Genomic DNA, 12,685 nt, shown 5'->3' with positions numbered 1-12,685 from the left:
CAACATGCAGGCCTTTCCCAGACCGAAGTTCCTGAGGCAGCACTTCCTTCAGGGAGATGTGGAAGAGAAGGGTCAAGACCAAACATCTTTTCGGGAGGCCTCCTCTGGCCGCAGGGTAAAAGTCACGGGGGGGGGGGTGCCCGGGGAGGGGGGGGGGCTGCCCCTTCAATGCTTTGATTTTTGCCCCAGGGCTTGTCACTGACATACAATGTACTTTATTTATCTTGATTTTCATCTCTTCCCTAAAAGGGCGGGAGGATGAGTCAGAGCCCAAGCAGGAAACAAAAGGGAACCTTGAACTGGGTTCTTTGAGGAGAGTTTAGTAAAAGGGCCATTTCCCAAGACTGGGAAGGAGGTAGGGAAGCCTGGGGTGAGGCAGCACCTGAGGGCAGTGACCCAGCCCGGGGGACAGGGATGTGAGAGAGGACGACAGCCACTGACCCTCCGCTTCGGGCGGCTCGGTCAAGCAACCCCCCACTCCGCGGTTGCCCCACATCACCCACCCCAAGCGGAGCCTGGAGCTGGGGCCCCGGGCACAGTGCTAAGGTGGGGGGGGGGGGGTGGAATCTGCACGGTGACACACAGGGAAGTCAGGTCTGTCCCCCGTTGGACCTCCATCCCTACTGGCACACAGGAGGTGTGAGTGTCCTGGGGCTGCCAGGACAAAGTACTGCATGGGGGGGGGGGGGGGGGGGGCGGGGCTTAGAACAGTAGAAACACATTCTCTCACGGTTCTGGCGGCCAGACGTCTGAAATAAAAATTTCAGTAGGGCTGCGCTCCCTCGGAAGACTCTAGAAAAGAAACTCCCACATCTCTCCAGTAGCTCCAGGAGGATACGGATGCCCCTTGGCGTCCCCTCACCTGTGAACTCCGTCTTCATGGGGCCGTCTTCCCGTGTGTCTGCATCTGTCTGTCCTCACAAGGACGCCAGTCATATTGGATCAAGGCCCATCCCCACTGAGGATGACCTCATCTTAACTTGATGACATGGGGAGACCCTATTTCCAATCACAGATGCTCGGTTTAAGACTTCAACACAGCCTTTTGGGGGACACAGTTCAACCTGGAATACTGAGTAGTCAATAATGAGTCAACGAATGAGTTGTCTCTCCTGAGAATAAAAAAGAAAAGAGAAGTAAAGTTTGGGGGTAATTCAAACCAGGTCATTAAAGGCCCTCCTTCCATTATATATATATATATATATTTTTTTTTTTTTCCTTGACATTATGTCAGATTATGGGCAGCAGTAAATCTCCAAGAAAAACAAAGGCCAGGATTTAGTGCCAGAAAGAAATCCTGAAAAAAAAATTTTTTTTTCATAAATAAATAACACAAGGAACTAGAAGCGGAAAGGGTGGTATACTGTTCAGGCATAGGACCGGGGAGAGGTTCAGAGCTCAGAAACGCTGCCTTCGGATGGGAGTATGAAGGCGTCACCCCCACACCCCGTCATGCACAGCGCGGGGACCTGGCTCCTAGTGAGGGCTCTTCTCTAGAGAAATGAAATGTTTCCAAAGCAACCAGCAAACCCTTCTGCCACCACTGGATCCCCCGCCCGCCCACCCTGAAGTGAAGCCTGACAAGGATGAGCCCCAACAGAGATACAAAGCCCTCTCTCAACACACTGTCTGTCGCCTTTTTCCTAGCTTGAGGGTCAACAGAGAAGGATTGGACATTTCCAGGAAACCAGAAATAGGAATGAGAAAGAGGAAGACAAACAGGAAAAAGGGAAGGAAAAAGCCATATGTACCTACGGTCCCAGTTCAATTAAAAATGCACACAGTGTGGGGCGCCTGGGTGGCTCAGTCGATTGAGCGACTGACTCTTTTTTTTTTTTTTTTTTTTTTATAAATTTTTTTTTCAACGTTTTTTTATTTATTTTTGGGACAGAGAGAGACAGAGCATGAACGGGGGAGGGGCAGAGAGAGAGAGGGAGACACAGAATCGGAAACAGGCTCCAGGCTCCGAGCCATCGGCCCAGAGCCTGACGCGGGGCTCGAACTCACGGACCGCGAGATCGTGACCTGGCTGAAGTCGGACGCTTAACCGACTGCGCCACCCAGGCGCCCCGAGCGACTGACTCTTGATTTTGGCTCAGGTCATGGTCGCAGGGTCATGGGATCAGGCCCTGTGTTGGCCGAGCGTGGAGCCTGCTTGGGATTCTCTCTTTCTCGTCCTCTTCCCCTCACCTTTCTCTCTCTCTCTTTCTCTAATAAATAAATGAAAATAAAAAATGAAAAAAGTACAGTGTGTTTGTAGACACATCAACACACGTGTTATGTATGCACATATATATGTGTTTTTCGGGTTGTTTTTTTTTTTTAATATTTCCCTTTGAGAGAGGGATGGACAGAGTGTGAGCAGGGGAGGGGCAGAAAGAGAGGGAGACACAGAATCCGAAGCAGGCTCCGGGCTCCAAGCTGTCAGCACAGAGCCGGACACGGGACCCGAACCAACCAACCGTGAGATCGTGACCTAAGCCCAGCGCTCAACCGACTGAGCCACCCAACTGCCCCGAGATTCGTGTGTTTTAGATGCCAGCAAGCCAAGTATCGGTATTCAGACAGCAAGACCAAGGTTGGGCTGTAAATGTTAAAAGCCCTGATTTATGTTGCTGTCCTCGTGAAGCACAGCCATGGAAGCTCAGCCTACTTCTCATGGAGTAGGATTGTTGAGCTACCAAACTATTTTTCAAAAAAGCGAGTGGAGGTTTCTTTAAATATCCAACAAGTACCAAGAACGGTGCCATCATTCCATCCCGTTAAGTGGAGTGCCAGGTGACGGTCACCGAGCAGCAGAATGGAGCCCAGCATTCAGCCTTGTATTTCCTACCGCATTTAAGGCTTTGTTAAAGAATATTTTAAGGACATCTCTTCTGTCATAAAAGAACTCAGTAAGTCTTCTGGAAAGGTGTACCAGTGGGTCCGCCAAATGACCAAATGAGCTAGTCTGTTCGGTAAACTTGTTTAAACAGTATTATCCAATCAGATGCCAGAGTTAGTTTGATAAGAACGACTGTTTTGATGTCGGCTGGATATTTTGCTGTTTCTCTTAACAATACCCAACCCAATGGATTCAGTTGTTTCCTGAGGCTTGCTGGGGACACAACGGTAGCTCTACGTTATCAACCCAGAAGAGCGTCTCCTGTTTATTTAATTTCAGAGGCCACGTGACCACATAGGCTAGGAAGGTTTCTAAAATCTTTACATGTGGGGGCTGTGTAAAACAGAGCCATCGCCACATAATTAAACATGGACTTTTATGTCAGAAGGCCAATCCAGCCCACTCCGATTTTCTCAGTGACATTATGATAAAGGCAAAAGGTGCATTAAAAGCTTTGGATCTATACTAAGGTCATAAAATCTCGCCCAGAGACAGTTCCTGTCTAGGGATTCATATGCCAGAAACAGATCAATAAAGGCTGTAAAAAGTTCTACAATATTCCCAACCAGCTGCTCTATAAAGTACAAGTGAACGCTCACTCGTTGAAGACGAAAGCATTCCCGTAATGCCAGTATTGAATATACAATTTACCCGAATGAAATAATTTGTTTTCTATTTATTTTCTTGGGAAAACCAGTTGACCAGTGAGATATGAGACTTGCTTCATTTTCCAGGTTAAAGTCTGATGGAACCACTGGCCTGCACCAACCACAGATAGGCCGTCTTCTTTCCCCTCCCTCAGTAGACGCCAGAGATGTTTCCTCTCGAGTTGTTGGGGTTCAACTTGACAAAATTCTAGAGGCGGTACAGAGTCTGTGATCAGAAAAATGCCTTGATCACGGCGAAAATCTGCTCGTGCCGGTGGACCGGAGAGAAGGCAGAAGAACCAGTTGTGTCTCGGGGTAGCTGTTCTCCCTCGAAATCCGGTAAAAATGGCCCCGTGAATGCAGGGCCTAAAAGTGAGTCCCCAAAGTGAGGGGCCTCTGGGACCCACACGCCATCCCCCAAACAGGAAGAATCATTTTCCTGGCAACGGAAAGATGAATCATGCATTTCACAAAGGAGACGCAAGGTTCGGTAATGTGCGACCTTGATTTACAATGGCCTCCAGATTTATTGTTGTGTATTTTTAAACCATGCTATTTAAAACACAGCTAATTTAAAAGCTAGTGTGTAGGCCCCGTCTGACTAGTGCTAAAGATTTACTCTGTGCTAATAAGAAAATTATTGTGTCTACGCTATTCCCACTTCTCCCGCACTGTGTGATCCAACCTCCAATAAAATTGCTTGTCAGGTGAGAGACATTGGTTTTCTACTGTAGTTACTATTTCTTTGTCTCATCCCCTCCCCTCCCCTCCCCTCCGAAATACAGTTTACCGAATGTTACAGACACTGCATAAGAAAGATGCTTCATAGCAACAGCGCCCAGGGTGAATGAAACAGCAAGTGTTTTTAAAGGGGCCCTTTCTACCGGCAAGAACAGAAACATTTGTGCTTATGTGATGCACTTGGGTCAGAGGATAGACACATCAGCACCTTCCTCTCCTGCATGAGGAAACTGCCTGCCTCCCCGCCCAGCAAAGCCAGGCAGCCCAGTCGGCCACCCCCTTCCACTTGCACAGCGGCTGCTGGGATCCCGGGGCGAAACTCATGAATTGATATTTCTAAAAAGTTCAGAATAGGGCCTGATTCATGGCAAACGTGCAATAAATGTTAGCCATTCTTTTTAACTCAGAAATATTAAGTTCTATGCAAGCTCATTTTGTCCTAAATATTGTTAGTACAAGACTTTAGTACAAGACCAACAGGGGCTCCTGGGTGGTTCATTCGGTTAAGCGTCTGACTCTTTTTTTGTTTGTTATTTAAATCCAAGTTAGTTAGGGGCGCCTGGGTGGCGCAGTCGGTTGAGCGTCCGACTTCAGCCAGGTCACGATCTCGCGGTCCGTGAGTTCGAGCCCCGCGTCAGGCTCTGGGCTGATGGCTCGGAGCCTGGAGCCTGTTTCCGATTCTGTGTCTCCCTCTCTCTCTGACCCTCCCCCGTTCACGCTCTGTCTCTCTCTGTCCCAAAAATAAATAAAAAACGTTGAAAAAAAAATTAAATCCAAGTTAGTTAACATATAGTGTAAAATTAATACTATGTGTATTATTATATATAGGATTTAATGAGTCATCACTTACATATAACACCCAGTGCTCATCCCAACAAGTGCCCTCCTTAATGCCCATCACCCATCTAGCCCATCCCCCCACCCAACACCCTGCCAGGAGCCCTCAGTTTGTTTTCTGTATTCAAGAGTCTCTCATGGTTTGTCCCTCTCTGTTTTTATATTATTTTTTCTTACCTTGTGTTCGTCTTTTTTGTATCTTAAATTCCACATAGGAATGAAATCACATGATACTTGTCTTTGACTGACTTATTTCGCTTAGCATAATAGCCTCCAACTCCATCCGTGTAGTTGCAAATGGCGACATTTCATTCTTTTTCATCGCCAAGTACTATTCCATTGTATATACATACCACATCTCTTTATCCATTCATCAGTTGATGGACATTTGGGCTCTTTCCATAATTTGACTATTGTCGATAGGACTGCTGTAAACATTGGGGTGCATGTGCCCCTTCAAATCAGCATTTTTGTATCCTTTGGATAAATACCTCCTAGTGTATTGCTGGGCCGTAGGGTAGTTCTATTTTTAACTTTTTGGGGCACCTCCACACTGTTTTCCAGAGCGGCTGCACAGGCTTGCATTCCCACCAGCAGGGCAAAAGGGCTCCTCTTTCTCCACATCCTTGCCAACATCTGTTGTTGCCTGAGTTGTTAATGTGAGCCATTCTGACCGGTGTGAAGTGGTATCTCATTGTGGTTTTGATTTGTATTTCGCTGATGATGAGTGATGTTGAGCATTTTCTCATGCGTCAGTTGGCCATCTGGATGTCTTCTTTGGAGAAGTGTCTGTTCATGTCTTCTGCCCATTTCTTCACCGGCTTATTTGTTTTTTGGGTGTTGAGTTTGATAAGTTCTTTGTAGATTTTGGATACTAACCCCTTATCCGATATGTCGTTTGCAAATATCTTCTCCCATTCCATCAGTTGCCTTTTAGTTTTGCTGATTGGTTCCTTTGCTGTGCAGAAGCTTTTTATTTTGATGAGGTCCCAATAGTTCATTTTTGCTTTTGTTTCCCTTGCCTCCGGAGACGTGTTGAGTAAGAAGTTGCCACGGCCAAGATCCAAGAGGTTATTGCCTGCTTTCTCCTCGAGGATTTTGATGGCTTCCTGTCGTACATTTAGGTCTTTCATCCATTTTGAGTTTATTTTTGTGTCTGGTGTAAGAAAGTGGTCCAGGTTCATTCTTCTGCATGTCGCTGTCCAGTTTTCCCAGCACCACGTGCTGAAGAGACTGTGTTTATTCCAATGGATACTCTTTCCTGCTTTGTCAAAGATTAGTTGGCCATACGTTTGTGAGTCCATTTCTGGGTTTTGTATTTCTGTTCCATTAATCTGAGTGTCTGTTCTTGTGCCGGTACCTTACTGTCTTAATGATTACAGCTTTGTGATACAGCTTAAAGTCCGGGATTGTGATGCCTCCTGCTTTGGTTTTATTTATCAGGATCGCTCTGGCTACTCGGGGTCTTTTCTGGTTCCATACAAATTTTAGGATTGTTTGTTCTAGCTCTGTGAAGAACGGTGGTGCTATTTTGATAAGGATTGCATTGAATATGTAGATTGCTTTGGGTAGTGTCGACATTTTAACAATATTTGTTCTTCTGACCCATGAGCATGGAATATTTTTCCATTTCTTTGTGTCTTCTTCAATTCCTTGCATAAGCTTTCTATAGTTTTCAGTGTATAGATCTTTCACGTCTTTGGTTAGGTTTATTCCTAAGTATTTTATGGGTTTTGGTGCAGTTGTAAGTGGGATCGATTCCTTGATTCCCTTTCTGCTCTCCTTCATTATTGATGTATAGAAATGCAGCCGATTTCTGTACATTGATTTTATATCCTGCAAATTTGCTGAGTTCATGGATCAGTCCAGCAGCATTTTGGTGGAATCTTTTGGGTTTTCCACGTAGAGTATCATGTCATCTGTGAAGAGTGAAAGCATGACTTCTTCTTTGACAATTTGGATGCCTTTTATTTCTTTGTGTTGTCTGATTGCTGAGGCTAGGACTTCCAGCACTATGATGAATAACAATGGTGAGAATGTACATCCTTGCCATGTTCCTGACCTTAGGGGGAAAGTTCTCAGTTTTTCCCCATTGAGGATGATATTAGCTCTGGGCTTTTCATATATGGCCTTTATGATCTTGAGGTATATTCATTCTACCCCTACTTTCTTGAGGATTTTTATCACGAAAGGATGCTATATTTTGTCAAATGCTTTTTCTGAAAAGTGTCTGACTTGATTTCGGTTCAGGTCGTGATCTCATGGTTCATGGGATTGAGCCCCACATCAGGCTCTGCACTGACAGCACAGAGCCTCCTTGGGATTCTTTCTCCCCCTCTCTCTCTGCCCCTCCCCGGCTCACTCACACTCTATCTCAAAATAAATAAACTTAAAAAAGACTTGAGTACAAGACCTACAAACAATTTTTAAAGAACCCATTAAAATTCCCCAAAGAGGGGCTCCTGGGTGGCTCAGTCGGTTAAGTGTCCGACTTGGGCTCAGGTCATGATCTCGCAGTTCGTGAGTTCAAGCCCAGCATCAGGCTCACTGCTATCAGTGTAAAGCCTGCTTCGGATCCTCTGTCCCCACTCTCTCTCTCCCTCAAACATCGGATCCTCTGTCCCCACTCTCTCTCTCCTGTCCCCCACTCTCTCTCTCCCTCAAACATAAATAAGCATTAAAAAATTTTTTTAAGTAAGATTCTCCAAAGAACTGAGTATGTTGCAGTGTGAATAATTAAAATAACCAAAGTGAGCCCACAATGTCCTATATGAACCTCAAAACCCAAACGACTAGACCAGGGCCCCCAACTCTGCTGTTGTAAAACCTCCACTTGAAGCCACCGACAGAGTGCTCGCTTTGGCCGCACATATACTAAGCAACCGACAGATAGCTGTTTTCTAAAGACCTTTATGCCAGGCCCTGGAAATCAAACAAGTGACCCCGGTCCTCTTCTTCGGATAAAACCATGAACACCAGGCACGGGCCACCATGGAGGCTCGACCACCAGGAGGAAGGCGCCTGGAGAGGGTGCCAGGGAATCCTGACTGAGAGGAGGAAGGTCCGTGTCAGAACACAGAGGTCACGTGTGGCTGGGGCTAGCTGCGTGGAAAGGCGTGCCCAGGAGAAAGGGCCGAGGGGCGGGTGAGTAGCAAGATGGGGTTGCTGGTTTGGGGGCTGGCAGGGCAAGAAGCAGCCCCAGAACCGTAGGGCGAAGCCACCTGCCTGCGACCTGCTGGTCTCCGGGGACACTGTCCTCTGCTTCTGGCACCCTCACAAGCTGTCACCTTCACAGCCCTCCCGGCACAGCAAGGACTTCAGGGAAACCAGACGGTGGAATGTGATGCCCCCACTGCCCCCCAAAAATGTGTGTGCGTGCGTGCGTGTGTCTGTGCGTGCGCGTAAGAAAGAGTTCTGTGCTGAACAAGGAGACAACCACATTTGGGTTTAGAAAGAGGAAGAGTTTTCTATACTGGTTACTTCTAAAAATTGCTCTGTTACTCTTCCTAGGATTTTTATTTATTTTTTTTTTTTAATTTTTTTTAATTTTTTTTTTTCAACTTTTTTTTTTTGTTTATTTTTGGGACAGAGAGAGACAGAGCATGAACGGGGGAGGGGCAGAGAGAGAGGGAGACACAGAATCGGAAGCAGGCTCCAGGCTCCGAGCCATCGGCCCAGAGCCCGACGTGGGGCTCGAACTCACAAACCATGAGATCATGACCTGAGCCAAAGTCGGACGCTTATCCAACTGAGCCACCCAGGCGCCCCTATACTGGTTACTTCTAAAAATTGCTCTGTTATTCTTCCTAGGATTTTTATTTATTTATTTATTTTTTATTTTTTTTAATTTTTTTTCAACGTTTTTTATTTATTTTTGGGACAGAGAGAGACAGAGCATGAACGGGGGAGGGGCAGAGAGAGAGGGAGACACAGAATCGGAAGCAGGCTCCAGGCTCCGAGCCATCAGCCCAGAGCCATCAGCCCAGAGCCATCAGCCCAGAGCCTGACGCGGGGCTCGAACTCACGGACCGCGAGATCGTGACCTGGCTGAAGTCGGACGCTTAACCGACTGCGCCACCCAGGCACCCCTATTTATTTATTTTTTAACTGCTGTGTTACGTTGAATTCTTCCAGAAGCAAACCTGGAGTCAAGGATTTTAATGCTCCCAGGAGTACCAGCTCTCCGCCCATGGCTCTCCTCCCTGCCCCTGGCCGGACCAGAGAAAGACACTTGTTCCAGGAGATCCTCGGCAGGTGCCGTGTGTGGAGGACACAGGGGCACCGACAAGAACCTCTTCTTACATTTCTAACTTTTTGATATTTTCTGAAATTTGTACATTGAACTTCTTGTAAGAAAAACTGTATCCACTCAGAAAACAGCAAAATATACATGCCCGTTACATTGCCAGAGTTTCTGAATGGAGAAGACCATGTTTAAATTTAGCCTGTGATCTGAGCGATATTAAAGGGTTGGTCACCTTAGCCAGTGATGACACTAAGTAGAATTTTATGCTAATTGAACATTTTTACTTCAAAATCCAAAGTGTAGGGGTGCCTGGGTGGCTCAGTTAAGCATCAGACTTCGGCTCAGGTCACGATCTCACGGTTCGTGAGTTCGAGCCCCGTGTCGGGCTCTGGGCTGCCAGCTCGGAGCCTGGAGCCTGCTTTGGATTCTGTGTCTCCCTCTCTCTCTCTCTCTGTTCCTCCCCGGCCCACGCTCTGTCTCTCTCTCTCAAAAAGAAGTAAATGTTAAAAAAAAAAAAAATTCAACTTGTATTCGTTTGCTCTGGCGTAAGCAAGATGCAGCGTGAACAAGATCAAGCAGCTGTGTGGGAAGCTGAGAGTTTCACCAGGACACGTGAAGACAGACGTCCTGGGTCTACTGCGGGCTGGAAGCATGGCAAACAGCAAACAGCGCGTCGGGATCCTTGGGCTCGCGTGGGAACGCTGAACGGAAACAAACACGGGTGTGGTGGCCCCCGCAGGGACTCGAGACTGATGATAAACAGCAAACCAAAGACGGCAGTGAGAGACCCTACACAACTAGCGAACTCGGCGTAGCTTCTGCGGAGAGGGGAAAGCGCCCGCGGAAGCCGTAAGTGCTCTAATCCCAGAGCGTGCACGTGCCACATGCTGCAGACCGGGAAGCATCTCCTGACCCAGGAGAACCCTGAACCCGGGGAGAGCCTCAGAAAGAACACGCTTTGCTAATGAAAACCAATGACGCCTCCGAAATACAGCCACAAGCAGAGGTGGCTTCACGTTACTCAAACGCAAGAGCTGACCTCCAGGGCCCGCCCCCGGGAACGGAGGTTTGATAAGGACTTTGGTAATCAGGAATGTGATTGATAACCAGGACGAAAGCCACGGCGTTCATAATAAAGGGATCGATGACACAGACAAATATATCTACAGATCATTGCCTCAACTTGAAGCCGGCAAAGGCCCAGATGTATCACTGCTTTCAAATTTATTTATAGATCAGTGTCTTAATGTGATAAACAGTTGGCTTGTAAACTAAAAATCCTGAAAACCGCAACATAGAACCGTGGCTTTTGTTCCTTTTCTTTGCTGCACGAGAGATGTCAGCGCAGGTCCGTGACTCGGGACAGCTCCTTCGTCATCTGATGAGTGGTGTCAGATGGCCGCTTACCCTGCGGCTAACCGCTAACGAACGCGACACTCAAGGCCCTGTGGACACCCCGCAGCTCAGAGCCACGGTGCACCGGAAGCCTCTCCCGTGGAGGTGCCCTCTTCCACGTCCAATCTGACCCGGCTGCTGCAGCCCGGTGCTGTCTGAGCTCTGTCAAGAGGAAAGCTGGACCCGTGGCTCTTGGCTCGGCCGTTCCATCGCTAATCAATATAGCAGAAGGAAAAGACTGAGGACGCTGGCTCTCAAAGTTCCTTTTTGCCCCCATGTGATTGCACTTGGGCGTCCCAGGGAGCCCACTCGGTCGTGCATTTTGCCCAGCAAGTGAGTGAGTGCCTGCTGCCGGCCAGGACTACAAGTAGGTCCTGGAGGTAGAAACATGGCTGCAGAAAGTTGAAGAAGACAGAATCTGAGCTCTCCCCTCCAGTCTGGGAGACAGGGGTGAGCACAGAATAGGGTAAGGGGTGGAGTAGGAGTGGTAAAGGGAGGCAGGAAGCTGTCTCTGGGCAAAGCCGGGGGTGATCAAGCAGAAAGGGGCACTCCAGCCAGAGGGTAGACAGAGAGGCTCAAGACGGAGCGTCCTGCCAAACCTGGGACATGTGGGGAAGAGAGGCCGGGGGGGCTGGGATCAGGGAGACCCAAATGGGCTGAAAGGCCGGGCTTTGAACTTGGTTCTTCAGGGAGCCATGAAAGATCTTACACAGGGGAACGGCAAAGGGAGATTTAGGTCTAGAGCGAACGCTCTGGCAGCCGGTGGACTGGAGAGAGTCAGAGGGAGGAGACGCTGGGGCCTGTGCAGCACAGCGGCTTCAAGGATGGGGAGAAGGCTCTGGGTCTGGCCCGACCTTCTCCATCAGGGGCTACGGCATGGATGCTGGGGGAGAAGTCTGGGCTGCCGTTTAGTAGCAGGAGGCAGAAGAAGGGAGGTGCATTTGACCTTGACCTTGCAGCCGAGGGCCTCTCTGCATGCTGACCTTTCACCTACCAGATGGCAAAGAGGAAACCCCAGAGGCGTCGGTGAAGGAGGCGGGGGGCACAGGTGCTCACACTCTCGGCTGCAGCACAGACCGGCCCAGCTTTGGGGTTGCAAATTTGGCACTGTGAATTTTTAAATTTTTTTACATATTTATTTATTTTTGGCGTACAGAGAGAGACAGAGCATGAGCAGGGGAGGGGCAGAGAGAGGGAGACACAGAATCCGAAGCAGGCTCCAGGCTCTGAGCCATCAGCACAGAGCCCGACGCGGGGCTTGAACTCATGAACTGCGAGATCATGATCTGAGCCACCCAGGTGACCCATTTATCTGTGAATTTTTAAAACACATGTGTATACTTTCTCTAAGCAATTTCTAGGATGACAATCTATGGAACATGTGCACAGTCCTGCAGACACACACACACACACACAATGTTCACTACAGCATTTTTAATAGTGCAAAAAATGTGTCCTTAACAAGAAGCAATTAAATATTCCTCATTAGCAGATTGGTTACAAAAATTATGCCCATCGAGCCGCTGGAAAGAGTGGAGGATCCAGAATCGATACTCGGATGTTACCATGCCAAGAATCACCCTGGAGGCTGCTGAATGCAGATTCTGACTCAGTGGGTCTGGGAAGGGCTGTGGATGTTACTACATTCCTAACCCTCCAGTGATGCTGCCAGGCTCCAGGTCACCGATGTGGAGAGAAGCCTCAGCTGAATCATCTATTGCGGAACAATAGATCCCATTTTGGTAAAAAAAAAAACAAAAACAAAAACAAAAACAAAAAAACATCATCATCATCATCATCATCATCATCATCATCATCATCATAATGCAAGTTGGTATATAAACTGAATATCCAGAAGGAAATGTATTTCTGGAAAGTAAAGCATAGGGTGGACCCCCCCCCTTCTACATCACATGTATAACTATAATGATTCCT

General features: G+C 47.8%; 1 long non-coding RNA gene across 1 annotated transcript; it reads left to right on the top strand.

The window, feature by feature from the left end:
- Nucleotides 1–2,077: 2,077 nt before the first annotated feature.
- Nucleotides 2,078–4,248, top strand: LOC131508669 (uncharacterized). Its single transcript, XR_009260085.1, has 2 exons — nucleotides 2,078–2,894; nucleotides 3,619–4,248. It is a non-coding gene; the product is annotated as an uncharacterized LOC131508669 (long non-coding RNA).
- Nucleotides 4,249–12,685: the final 8,437 nt, after the last annotated feature.

Source organism: Neofelis nebulosa, chromosome 4, assembly GCF_028018385.1.
Source record: "Neofelis nebulosa isolate mNeoNeb1 chromosome 4, mNeoNeb1.pri, whole genome shotgun sequence".
NCBI classification, from domain to species: Eukaryota; Metazoa; Chordata; class Mammalia; order Carnivora; family Felidae; genus Neofelis; species Neofelis nebulosa.
This window is presented reverse-complemented; position numbering and strand designations above follow the sequence as displayed.